We start from the raw sequence: 15,008 nt of genomic DNA, 5'->3' as shown, positions 1-15,008 counted from the left end.
TACATAAATCGAAGCTCTCTGACCGGGATAAGCAGGAAATAATTATATAAAAGCTTCGAATACTTCAAAACCGTTTATGCAAATAAAGCAATCTTTGAATTTAAATGTTTCCCGGGAGACAATTCGTCAAGTTTTGGTAAAAAGTCCTTACATAAAGAGGACTAAAAAGGTTAATGTTCATAATCTTACACCATCTCACATCGAAAGACGTCTGAGTTTTGCCAAAGCTCACATGAATCAACAGTGGGACATGGTATGTCATGACTAATACGTTTTCAAAAGGAAACAGTTTGCTATATATCATAACGAAAAGTTCTTCCATTATTTTTTAACTTTGCTAGGTTATGTTCAGTGATGAAAAAAAAGGTCAATTTGGATGGTCCAGATGGCTTTAATGGGTACTGGAATGCTCAAGATAGCTTTTATATCATTCAAGAATTACATACATGTTCTGGAATCCTCTCGTCTACCGTTTTTGCGTGGATATCGTCACAAAGAATTCACATTTCAGCAAAAAATGCTACTATTCATACCCGCAAGGAAACTAACCAATGGATTACCGGCCAAAAACTTAATGTTTTGGACTGACTGGCTCGCTCTCCAGACTTGAATTCTGTTGAAAATCTTCCTTGTAATCCTTGTGAGTAGATTCTACACTGAAGGGAAGCGGTACACCACGATTGAAGAGCCCAAGGCCGCAATTTTGGAAAAATGGAAAAATATCGAGAAATCCGTTCAGCATAATCTGGTAAATAGTATGCCAACACGAGTTTTCCAGGTTATTAGCCGAAATGGCAAGGTTTCCAATTATTGACATGTAAATCAGGCAATAGTTTTGAATTTTTCATTGATAATACTTATGAATTTTGAAATGGTCTTATAGAAACTGGATAGCTGAAATTATCATATTTAAGCACAATAAATAAACAAACAACTCTTTTGAACGAAATTGACGTTAAATATACTTTATTCTAAGAATTCTACAATGTATGAATGTATCTTGTTGAAATTCTAACTGTTTGTGTTGCAACGAAACATAATCAAGGTGGTCTTATAGAAGTTGGACAGAGTGTAGTTTTTACAGTTTTTATTATTTTGATTTTTTTTCTGGTCAGTTGAAAAAATATTTAAAAATATTGTTTCAAAAGAAAAATGAGCCTTTTCATAATAGTACTTCGCTTTGGTATGAACATTGTTGAAAAAATTCCAACATTTTTTCAATCCAAATATATAAGGATTTGAAACGTTCAAGATTTGATTCATTCCAAAACGATATTTTGTCAATTACTTGGCAATAGAGTATAAACTTTAGAAAAATCATAAACATAGAAAATGAGAAAGCGAACTTTAATGTTTTTGGTTTGCACCGTAACTACTGTGGGGACGATGGTTTTTGGTTGTTGGTTTTTTCTTTTATTTATCTTTTACTTTGAGTGTATTCTCAAATGTATTAGGAATTGATTGAAGTGAAAATAAAATTCAATTTAATACCTTTTCAGGTCATAACTTAGATGTAAATAATTAGTTGGACCATCCTTTTGCATCTGCAATGATAACGATTCCTGAATCGCTCGTTTGGGTTGGCACCATTGGGTTGGATAACCGCTTATGTGAATGATCCAATCGTTGACCGTACAAATCCAAATTGATATACTAAACAGATACACCCAAACTAGCGTTGGCAGAAATCATTTCATAATCAACTTTTACAAAAACTTTAAAATGTTTGTATGTATGGGAGCAGACACCTCTTCCTCTCAGACTGAACGTCAGCTTGGGATTGAACCCATATCAAAAAGTCCAAACGAAGTCAATGGGAATCGAACCAAGGCCGACTGGAATACAAGGTTGTTTTACACGACCACGCCATCCACATAGCCACTCGTGCTGTTGCATACATGCTTATAATATTACTCATTATAAAATGAAGTTGGAAAGCGTTTTCTGAGAGTAAAAAGAAGAGCATAGACGTGAATCTATATCCTTTTCGGTCTGGGCCGTGTATGTGTATTATTTGCAATGTGTCTCTTGTTTCGCTCGCTTATATTGCTATAGCATATACGAGTGTCGTTCAAAAAATAAGTTTCAGTGCCTCAGAAATCGCGGAAAAATAAAGTTAGAACAAAAAACAAGATGAGTTTCGTAATCTACGTTTTATTTTCTATTTTTCTACATAATAGCCGTAACGTTCGAGGAATTTTTCATAGCGTGGCACAAGTTTTTCTATTCCGAGCGCGAAGTGCGTGGCGTCCAACTTTTTGAAATACGATGTAACTGCGTCACGAATTTCTTCAGTGTTATCGAATCGTTGATCGCCGAACGCCTGTTTCATCACCGTACTATTGTGAAGTTTTGGACCGATGAAGAACCGCGATTAGAAACAAAATATATATTACATAAATGATTTACTAATGTGGGAAATAGTACAATTTCTATTATTTTTAAGCTCATTTAATGTAATAAATCGGGATGGCAAAACATGTACTAAAAATTAATTTTGGGTGTAGGAGACCAAGACGAGCAAGGTAGGCAACACATTCATTATCAATAAAAACTTGGAGATACACAGCACATACAATTTGATGTTTCTAGTTTTTAAATCGATTTCAGTTTTTTGTAAGTGTGGGGACATGTTGTCAGGATTGTATGTGACTAGAAATATGTAGCTTTAGAATGGTGTATATTTAATCTATAAAATGATGTATTAATGTTTGTGTTCAGAATCGAACTGCAAAGAGGACTTACTGTAACGAATGTGGTTTCTAATGTCTCGATTAATTCAAGTTCAAGTGCTAACTCGAATAAAAATATATGCTTCTCATCGTATTAAGAACATCAGAAAGTTGAGAAATACACAATCAACGTAAACCACGGTAACCCTATGACACTATTTATAACTCACAATATTAGCAGCTCAATTACACCCTGCTTACCTGCCGAATCGTGATGCTACCTGTTCTCGGAAGGTCACAGCTCGTAAAAATCCAATTTAATGCTAATCCTCGACTTAAGACACCTTGTCTCCAGCCAACACTAGAGCATTGAATTCAATAAAAATCCATTAGTTTAATTATCTCCCTATCGCTGGGGACGAGCGCAGAGTGGCGCACAAATGTGTTAAAATGCAATAAAGTTAATTCACACTTTGCCCGTCGCATACCTGTAGGGGAATCCGGGGCAAGAGTGCCGATCTGATTATTTTGCCTATTTCCATCTTTTACAATTATTTAACTAAGAAACTTTGTTTTATACATATACTGCATCTATCTCACATATTATCAGCCAGAACCTTAAAATTTTTTATTAGAAAACAGATAAATACTAACTGAGCTTCTTACAACTGCAATCTATATAAGAACGCACAGGCGCAAATTTACAAAATACCCTCAGTTTCTATATGTTTGCATGACTCCACCCATAAATACAAATAGAATAATCATTTTTCTTCAACTTACTGTATGAACTAATGCGAATCGTACGCATTTATTTCAATGAAAAATAAATTTATTATCTCTCAACTTCTGGGGCAAAAGAAGCCATAGTCGTAACCTCGAATTCGATCTGTCAAACGCAAATAGTGTAATCGTGGTTGTGTTTGTTGTGGTCATGGTTTGTAAATATGAACGGATTTCGTCCCGAACCAGTGGCAGATGGAAACTATGGTTGTTGCCGTACATTCTGTAAATCATGGAGACGAGCTGCGGAGGAATAAAGTTTGCCCAGAAGAACATTGGCCAAAAATGTGCAGAAGTTGAGCCGTTTTAAAACTGTGTTTTCTAAACAACAGGAGGAGTAACTCGTGAGTCTCATCCCTAACATGCAGAAGTTATTTTATGGGCTGACAACACACGACATCCCGAACCAAGGGTATAAAATCGCAGAGTGAAATAATTTAGATCACTCTATCGACAAAACATCGAAATTGGCCGGAGAAGATTGGCTTGTCGGTTTTCGTGAACGCCACCAGAACTTGAGTTTGCGTTCTTTGGAACCACCGTGAATTTCACAGTGCTTTTTTCATCAAAAATTATATTTTTATAAGATTGGCACTCTTGCCCCGTACTGGAAAATACAAGCCAAAAACATCATTTTTGTAAATGAAACATTTTCATAGTAAACTTTAATAACTTTAACATAACTTTTGAACAATTTGATGCATAGCTACACCTAAATAGGAGTATAAATAAACAAACCAGCAAAAAAAAATGGAAAAAAATATAACAAAAGATCATTCAAAAACGCGTGTTATCTTAAGGTGGCACTCTTGCCCCGGGTTTCCCTACGAGCCCGGTACAACATTATCCCGCGTCGTGTAATGATCGGTTCGCAGAAAATAACTGCTGTTGCCCACAGGGATGCACAAATCTTCTCGCTTATCGAACGGCATTACATTACGTGATTAGCTGCAGGGGAAAATTCGCGATAGTGGAATGTCAAGTGCATTTGGAACAGCTTACATGTTCCGAGTTCTGCTGCTTAGGTTTATTCCAGATCAACTTTCAATTCGATGCGTTGGTTTTGCTAACAAAAATTGCGATAACATCCTGGTTGATCCATATTATTAATTTTGCCATATGTGATACGAGAAGAGACTTTTTGCTGCAGGGTTGAACGAACTAAAAATTCCGAAAGTATTTAGCTCATTTTTTTGCATACAATTTTATTTTCTGCGATCAGTCCAATATTTATGTTGGGAAAATACTTTTAGCTAAAATATTCTTATAATTTTGTATTTTTTAGCTTTCCCATTCGTCACCTAATATAGAATCGAGTATAAATCTCTGTGCGATCTGCGTATCAAATTGGTTGTGAATAACTGTCGATTTTTTATTCCACTCTTTATTTTATTAGGCTCATTTAGCAATTCAGCTGTAACAGAGCCGAATTTATTCGTGTATATTTTTATCTGCGATAATTTTGTTGTATATAACATAGTAACTATTTTCGGCGTAAGAGTATTCCTATTCGATCGATACATATGTCGCCTTTTTTAGCGGTTTTATTTAGCTTGCCCTGTAATATGTTTGTAATGTGTTTGTCTGTAGCGCCCCACATTAATAGAAATTTGACCCCCTTCCTGTTGGCCGATTGATCTGAAATTTGGAACACACCTTTATCTCTGCAGTCACTATAATACCGCATATTTCATGAACATAAAAATCCAAGATAGCGGCCGTTACAAAATGGCGGATCACATATTTTCTTAGAACTCCATCAATATGGGTATCAAATGAAAGGGCTTGACTAGTAGAATACAGTAATTTATGGAAAATACAAATCCAAGATGGCGTCCGCTACAAAATGGCGTACTACATATTTTCTCAAAACTCCATTAATATTAGTATCAATTGAAAGGGCTTGACTAGTACAACACAGTTATCTATGAAAAATGCAAATCCAAGATGATGGCCACTACAAAATGACGGACTACATATTCTCTCAAAACCCCATTAATAAGGGTATCAAACGAAAGGAATCGACTTATAGAACACAATTTTTTTTATGAAAAATACAAATCCAAGATAGTGGCCACTACAAAATGGCAATACATATAATTTTTTCCCAAAACCCCATCAATACGGGTATAAAAGAAAGGAATTGACTAGTAGAACGCAATTATTCATTAGAAAAGCTAACTCTAAATGGCCACCTTTACAAAATGGCAAGGAATATACCCATATGTATCCATGGAACGATCCAGCCAACCTTCCTCCGTATTCCGACCGATGTGAGCTATTAGGATTGGAATCATTAAGTTCCAGGCGCACTACAATGCAGCGAATGCTCATTTTTGACATAATTCAAGGATGTATTGATTGCTCTGTACTTCTCGCACAGATTCCGCTGTACATTCTCCCCCGTCGTTTTCGGAACTGATTTTTGTTAGCAGTCCCGTATCATAGGACTGACTACGGCTACAATAACCCTCTTGACTCGTGTATTCGACAGTTCAATGCCGTATGTGATGAATTTGACTTTAATTTAACGAAACTAAATTTTAAAAATAGGATTAGGAATTATACATAGTTTATAAGTTCAGTCTGTGCGAGTAATCGAAGACGATGTTAAATAAATAAATATATTTTTTTTCAAAACCTCATCAATAAGAGTATCAAATGAAGGGGATTGACCAGTAGAACACAGTAATTTATGAAAAAATGCAAATTTAAAATGGTCACCACCACAAAATGGCGATATATATTTTTCTCAAGGCCCAGTTATTATGGGTATCAAATGAAAGGCCTTGAACAGTAGATCACATAACTTGAAAACTCCTAACCCAAGTTGACCTCAATCACAAAATAGCAAATTACTTTTTTAAACGCTTTCATTTAACTTTAACTGATTGCATTATGTATATATGTCTGTAGAGTTGTCCCACATTTATAGAAATTTGACCAATAGGAACTGACCGATTGTTCTGAAATTTATAAAACACCTTTATATCTGCTGTCATTTCAAAACTTATTCCATGACCTTGAAAAATCCTACAAAATAGCTGATTCCATATTATCTACAAAAAATGTTGATTGGGATATGAGTATCAAACGAACGAACTTTACTTGGAGAACACACTATGTATTTTTTGCAATCCACTCAATATTGATATCAAATGAAATGATTTGACTAATGTAATACAGTACAATAGTTTTATTGTAGAGAAATATTATATTTTTTTATTAGATTTTAAGAGACGTAGCACTTAAGGCTTCTGCCTCCCCTAGAAATATTATATTGAAACAGATAATGTACTAAAAACTAGAAAATAAAATAAGTAAAAAAACCTTTAAAGTTAAACGGTTTCATTGTGATTAACAATAGCAATGTACTAAAAGCTACAAAATAATTAGACAAGTAGCAGTTAGCAGTTATCACACCTCTTAAATTAAATCATGGGGCATATAACGGAATCGTTAACTGTGGATAATGGAAATTAAACGTGCACTACGATTTTATTTTAGTCTCATCAATGCCCTAGATTAATGAAGGAAGTGTTGTGATAACTGCTAACTGCTACTCGCCTGATTATTCTCTAGCTTTTAGTACATTGCTATGTTTAATCACAATGAAACCGTTTAACTTAAAAAGTTTTTTTTTGCTTATTTTATTTGGCATGATAATATTCCTATTGTTCGAATTTTCATAGTTGGACACAGCGGGACTGTTGATATGAGGTTTCCATCGTTGTGTTATTAATAGTTCCAATTACCGATGTAGCAGACCGTAATGTGAGCGATGAGGGACTGGGATTACCGTCACGTGAAGATTGTTGCGTGGACATAGTAGCTACAATAACACACAAAGATGGTCATTTGAGCGGCCTGAGTTATGAGCTCTTGATTGTTCGCTTAGTAGTGGACACGCAACCAATTAGGCAACGAAGACCCCCCTACTATACCTATAACTGTCGATGACGGAATAACTGTTGAGAGACTTGAGTAAGAGAACTTCAGCCTGAATGAGATAATTGTTGAATTAAATTTTGAAGCTTCAACAACTTTAGTTATTAAATTATTTAAATAATTTTTGTTTCTTTTAAAAGAGATATCTTCGATTGCGATTACGATGTACTAAGTAATCGAAGAACCATATTTCAAGAACATTGTGATAGCAATATTCCGAACATTGTAATCTATTTTGCCTATATGAATAGCTTGTCTTTTTTCAAAGGACGGAACCAATTGCGAAACGGAATGAGCTGAACATGGACAAGCTAATCTATTTTTTTTGAGTACGAAGATTTCATTACTTTCATTCCTTTCCATACGGAAAACCTCGAGCCAGCGGCCAACGAATGTGGGTACGCCCAGCGTTTCGAAGGTTTGGCGCTGCATGAGGCGCACCTCAAACAATCCAGCTCACCGAGCGGCATGGGATAGATCCTGAAAATTAGCTTTAAACGGATACCTCGCTTCTCCCTGCGCGCTACCTACAGCGTACGAAATCAAACACGGTGGTCGTCCTTCTGCCCACAATTGGAACCCGTCAGTGTCAGGATCAGCGTGAAATGAAATCCCCTCCAGCTCGGTTCGGAGATAATTGACCGAAGCCCATAATATTGTCACAACAAAATGTTCATACGGAAAATGGGATTCAACAGGAATCTTTCTGCTGTTTTTGTCCTCTTTCGGCAAGGTTGACTGACAGACTGATGAGGTTGAGCCTTGTGAAAGGGAAGATGCGTTAAATCTGAGACACATCAGTCGCAGTGGGATGACGGATCACCACCGGAGATAATGGGTGGGAGGTAAAGTGCGAGAGCAGGCTCTGCGCTATGCTCGTATGTCACCTTTTGTCTGTGTCCGAGCGCAGATCTCACACGGTTAAAAGGATCAGTCAGGATCAGTTTTTTTCGATTCCCAGGAATGAAGAAGGATATGCGAAAGATAGTTGTTCGTTTGTTTGTTTGCACACACAGTTGATGTATCTCATTTCTCGCTTCTCTGTGTCATCCTTTCAGCTGTCCACATAGTGTTTCAGGGAGCTAATAAGCTTGTTGGGAGATAGAAACCCGCTGTGATTATTATCTTATTATGTCTCTGGCGAATGAAAATGTCCTATTTGAACATCAACAAATAAGCATAAGGACGAGCGTGGGTGTGATATATGTCCATTGTCTAGTCTGTTTTGATCCTGCGTGCAAGAACTTTCCGTCCCATTGATAGAACTGAAAGGAGGTGCCTTTAATTATCTGTTATCCCGTATCTCCGAATGTCGTCTACTTCCTAGTGTTCTACGGCCATCTAATTGACTCCGGCAGCAAGACCTGATCTAACCGGTGGTCTCGTCGTATGTGATGACTTTCTCAGAAGTGCTAAAAAGCCGGAGAATTAGATTAGATAGTGGCAATAACATCACCAACGAGACACTGAAGAAGGCCACCCACATCTCGATGAATGGTGCTGACGAAGATTGTAGTCACCCAAAGTCACCTCCCACAGAGGGAGAAAAAAAGCAAGAATGAAAATAAAAGAAATAAAACTAAAGCCGCCGCAATATGCATATTCATAGTCCACCAAATGAAATCTTTCACTTAAAACAATGCGCTCAAGAAGTCGTCGGCATGCCCATTTTGGGTCGTGGCATTTTGGGCCATTTTTCTTCTGTTGAGTTTAACATCGTCCATTGGCCACTACCCGCGCTGTCGACATTAACTTTGTCGTCTTTGATGTGTAGTTCATTTTTCAAATTGAACCAGACGCAGTTTGAGGGAAGGAAGACGCGTCTAGAAAACGTTTCAATTAAAAAATGTCTCGTCTTTGTTTTTTTTTCCAACGGGTTATCGTTTAGGGAGAGGGTGGAGAAGACACATTGGTCTAAGTGTTTTACCACTGTTTTCTGCTGTGTAAATCATTAGGAACGCTATCAAGATGAGAGGGTTAGGATATTATCATTAGTCGCTAGACACAACATGGCTGCATCAATATACCCACCCACAGTATAATTGCAGTGTATCTGGTTGACACACAATGTTCGTTCACTAGGGTTTTAATGTTCTCAAAGGATGATCTGATGTTTTAATAAGAAAGTTTTATGTCGATTTTTCTTGCGATATAATAGTGAGTGTGCCAAAAGACCACGTGAAAATTTCGCAATCCATTCCAACGAGACGTAACAACGTGTCGACTTTCCACAATCACGTTTTCATATGTATTATTTACACCATTTACAAAAATAAATAAACGACGCTATTCAAACATAGGTGGTATGAAAATGTCCACGCTTGTCCACGGAGAGGGGGGAGGAGGTATCGACTATTTTCACGTGGACACGAAGAATAAATATTTTTTTTCAAATATAATCACCTATACATTCTAACTTAAATAAAATTGTTCCGTATTAAAGACATTTAAAACTTTTCGCGCAGTCAGAGTATGGTCTCTCTAAAACTGGTGGTACGTTTTTCTCAGAATCAAGTGAACCTATCTGGCTGAACTTGGCTTGTAAAAATGTAAAAATAAATTATCTAAATTGTTACATAATGATTTTTTAAAATTCAAAAAACGGCTACGTGAAAATTTAGATAATTTATTTTTAAATTTTTACATACCAATTTCCGTCAGAATGGTCCACTAGATTCTGAAAAAAGTGCCACCCGTTTTACAGAGAGTATTCACGCGCATAGCTGCCAACAGCATAATAATAGCTATATTGGCATCCAAAAAACAAAAAAAAAACATCTTCGAATATACCTTAACCAATTGCTAAAATGTGCCAACACCAACTTAAATTCCAACATCCGAAAAGATCACGGATATCCGTTATTTTTTTAACTTCCAGAGTAGGGTCCTCCCATAAATGTTTTACAACTGCGTTTTATGAGAAATTTTCTGAAAAATAAATTTGGAATACTGAGTCAAGTTTGACGACTAGTGGTGTATGGACTATTTTAAAAATAAAAAATATACCTAAATTTTTTGGTTTTTTTTCATGGGTTGTTATTATATTTTTCCCAAACATGCATGATAAACTCGATTGTTTCATCAACAAAATTATAGCTCACCAACCATTCTACAATTCCTTCATTTACACCACAATGTAATTCTTCTTGTTAAGTTCCACTTCTAAAATGTTTCTTAACAGAATTTTATGCGAAAAATTCTCATCCCTCAAATGGATGCAATTAAATCTTTCTAAGTGGCGTGCTTATGAATTGGAGTCAATTTAAGGCAAAAAATAGGTCTCAAGAAAAGTTCAATAATTCTTTCATAGCTGAGATTTGAGCTCAATTTCTTAGTTGGTTATAAATTAATCGTGAGTTGTCTGATGCCATCTTTCCCCGTGAATGACTTTCAAAGTCATTTAGACACTCAATGTAGAAAGATCGCTAAGGATTTGAAAAATATTTTAATATGCTTTAAATACCGTCTGAAAATTCTCCAAACCTAAATCTAAAATGAAAGGATTTACCGGATCTTCATATGAATCAAATGGAAGCGAATTAATCAGGTTAATTGGATTATTACTGGCGAAGATGTTAATGAATCTTCAGATGGAATAAGCACACTTCTGAAATAAAGCTGTGAACGTGAGTTAAATTTCTTGTATCGAATATGTAGTCTTTGTGATAGCAACACTTTTTTTTTGCAAGTGTTTAAAAAATCGTGTACTAAAAATTTTATTTGAAAATAAATTTAAATTCATTTATTTTTTTCGATTGGCGCTTGCAATCACAATCAGTAAAGCTCAAGATCAATCTTTGGAATTGTGCAGTTTATATTCCGATGGGGATTGTTCCTCGCCTGGTCAATTGTTCCATGTGTTTTTCCATGTTGGCAAACCAGATAGCCTTTATGTCTATGGTGATAATAGAAAAACAATAAATGTTGTATATCCACAAATATTTCAGAATAAAAGTCATATGAAACATATGTTACACAATATAACAAATGTAGCATAACAACTCATGTTTTTACCATACAACCTCAATGGGCCACAGTAAAGCAGGTACAGCAGTGAAAAGCTAGTAAAATTTTAATAAAAAAACTGAAATGGAATTAAAATGGAATTTACGCGCGATTCAGTTATTTTCTCAATGATTTTGAATAAAAAAAGAAAAAATGTCCACGTGGACAAAGGGGAGTCAGGGTATGAAATTGTCCACGCTTGTCCACGAAGGGGGAGGGGGGAGCCTAAAATCGTGCCCCAAATTAAAACAGACCAAAAGTAGTTTTTTTCCGATGCGGGTGATATGGACATATAATGAGGGGAATATGAACAGGTTTGTAATATATGAAGCGTAGAAGTTTATCGTTCGTGAGAGGAATAATACCAAGATCAGAATTAATCGCGAATGAGCGTTGAATGATGAAAAAAATCGTATTAATCCGCCTAGAAGTGTAACTATTTTGCTTTTGGTTCCAGTCAGCTTCTAGACAGCTACAGCGATTTGATTTCCGTTTATAGACGCAGGGTCTTCCTTAGGAATAGAATAAACAGCTTTTTCGCAGTTCATCTCACTCCTACTGACAATTGTCCGTTTCACCCCACCCGTACAATTATTTCAATAATTCGAATTTTCCACTCACTAATGAATTTATTTTTCCGTACTGGGGTAAGCTGAAACAGCAGTGAGAATTTATTATTTTTTACACTTTGCCGCAGGTTTCAATGTATGAATTAATTAATGGTGCCGGTTGTTATTTTTCGGCGATTTCGGTATGAATGAATGATAAATTAACAAAAAAAAAGAAACATTTTAATCTCGTTCATTACATGAGACAAATCAAATTTGTTAATATTCCAACTAGGGGTTGTTTAAATACTCTACTCCGTCTACCATGCACAACACGTAACAAATGGTAATTTGCATACAACTGTTCAGACTTATTTGGATATATTTTTATTCCAAATTCCACCAGGTCCTCCCTTCATAAGTACGTTACGTGATATTTGAATGATCCCATAAAGCTCATTAGTGGTTGTTTTGAGTGGCTCTGACATGAAAGCGCCTAAAATAGTATTTTTCGACTTCATTGTTTTACGGAGCAAGTTCAAACAATGCATATGGGAATTCAAAATTTAGAACGCGGATATTTTTCGGAACATCCAGTGTGAATAGGGGAGGGGCCCTGACCCGATACTCTAAATTGCAACGGCCTTTCATGACATTAAATTCTTGTTTTTTGACGACTTCGGCATTGGAATGTATAGTATAACTCTTCAACTATGTTTCCTACTGGTCGATGGTGTTCATTAGTGTTGAAGCAGAAGCCAAATCGACATTCCCTTTTTTCGTTGCTGTTCCTAAAACGACCTCCCCATGGTCTTGAACCGACTTTTAATTTTTTGCAGAGGATCTACTTCTAATCGACTAAAAATAACATACACCCCCAATTATATAGATGATAGGTGAAAATAACTGGTGTGCGGAAAACGAATATAATCGTGTTTTCACGCTCAACGCTCAACGCTAAACGCTCAACGCTAAACGCTCAACGCTAAACGCTCAACGCTAAACGCTCAACGCTAAACGCTAAACGCTCAACACTAAACGCTAAACGCTCAACGCTAAACGCTCAACGCTAAACGCTCAACGCGAAACGCTCAACGCTAAACGCTCAACGCTAAACGCTCAACGCTCAACGCTCACTGCTCACCGTTCACTGCTCACCGCAAACTGCTCTCCATTCGCCACTGAATGCTGAAAGCCCAACGCTAATCGCTCACTGCTCATCACTCATCGCTAAAGGCTAAAAGGTCAACGTTCACACCTCGTGCACACCTACGAAGCAAGAACAGAGGATCGGTTTAGTACCATCTTTTAGACTTTTTTCAAAAAACGGCATACAGTGTACTACAGGTAACAAGTAAATTCAATTTATATAGCTTGTTTTGATGAGCAGACCATAAGCAATCGAAATTGACTAGTTTTGTAATCTTTCAATATCTAAAAAAAACTTCCATGCAGTGTGAATAGGGGAGGGTGGCCCTGACCCTAAACCCTGTACCAAGAGGGGGTCGGTTGGCCATTTTGAAGCAAACGATCATAAAATTTCGGGAACAGTGTAGTCGTTTGATACATTCTTACGCCAGCAGCTCAAACATATAAACAAGATACATTTCATGAAAGTGGCAAAAAGTTATAAGGTAAAAAGAGTTTTGCAATGTTTTGATCTAATTTTTTCAGTTTTGGAGATGACGATTAACTTACCTAAAATAACTGGAAAGCTCGAAACTACACTGTCAAGGAAGCCTTCATTCTATAGTAAAGGGTGTGTCACATCAAATTGCATCACGGAAAAAACGCTGTAGAAATTCGCCCAGTAGACCGATCCTTTTGAAAATTTTAGACAGTAAAATAAAAACTATTAAACAACTTTTGGCATTTTATTTTTATTCATACTTCGAGCCCAAGCACGTATGCTCGCACCTTCCTCTTTACCCCGTCCATAAGGTTCTGTACAACGTCAGGTTTTAGTTTTTTTTGAACAGAAATCCATTTTCTCTTGAAGTCCGCCTCCGATTTGACAACTTCATAATCGTCCAATTGTGCTCCCGTGGCAGAGTGGTTAGCGTCATAACTAACATGCCGGGTGTTCGGGTTCGATTCCCGTTCTGGTCGGGGGAATTTTTCGTCAAAGAAATTTCCTCCGACTTGCACTGTGATCACGCGTATTCTAGAGCTTGCCACTCAGAATGCATTCAAGGCGTGTTATTTGGCATAGAAATCTCAACTAAGTACTAATAAAAAATGACGCAAGTAATACTACGTTGAGACGGCGAAGTTCCTCTAGGAACGTTAGTGCCATTGAAGAAGAAGAAGAAGATAATCGTCCAATATTTCTCTATTGGGCGAAGCTCCGGCGCGTTGGGCGGGTCATTTCCTTTGGCACGAAGGTGACCCCGTTGGCTTCGTACCACTCCAACACGTCCTTTGAATAGTGGCACGAAGCGAGATCCGGCCAGAATATGGTCGGGCCCTTGTGCTGCTTCAATAGTGGTAGTAAGCGCTTCTGTAGGCACTCCTTAAGGTAAACCTGCCCGTTTACCGTGCCGGTCATCACGAAGGGGGCGCTCCGCTTTCCGCAAGAGCAGATCGCTTGCCACACCATGTACTTTTTGGAAAACTCGTATAGTTTCTGCTTGCGAATCTCCTCCGGAACGCTGAATTTGTCCTCTGCGGAGAAGAACAACAGGCCCGGCAGCTGACGAAAGTTCGCTTTGACGTAGGTTTCGTCGTCCATTACCAGGCAATGCGGCTTCGTCAGCATTTCGGTGTACAGCTTCCGGGCTCGCGTCTTCTCCACCATGTTTTACCTTTCGTCGCGGTTAGGAGCCTTCTGAACCTTGTATGTACGCAGGCCCTCCCGCTGCTTGGTCCGCTGGACGAATGAACTTGACAAATTCAGCTTATTGTCGACATCCCGGACCGAACTTCTCGGATCACGTCTAAACTGTTTAACTACGCGCTTGTGATCTTTTTTACTGACGTAGCATCCATTTTTCCCGTTCTTCACCTTCCGGTCGATGGTTAAGTTCTCGAAGTATCGTTTTAGTACTCTGCT

This window comes from Toxorhynchites rutilus, chromosome 3 (genome assembly GCF_029784135.1).
Source record: "Toxorhynchites rutilus septentrionalis strain SRP chromosome 3, ASM2978413v1, whole genome shotgun sequence".
Taxonomy (NCBI): Eukaryota; Metazoa; Arthropoda; class Insecta; order Diptera; family Culicidae; genus Toxorhynchites; species Toxorhynchites rutilus.
The sequence above is the reverse complement of the archived record's forward strand: the minus strand, read 5'-3'. Positions refer to the sequence as shown.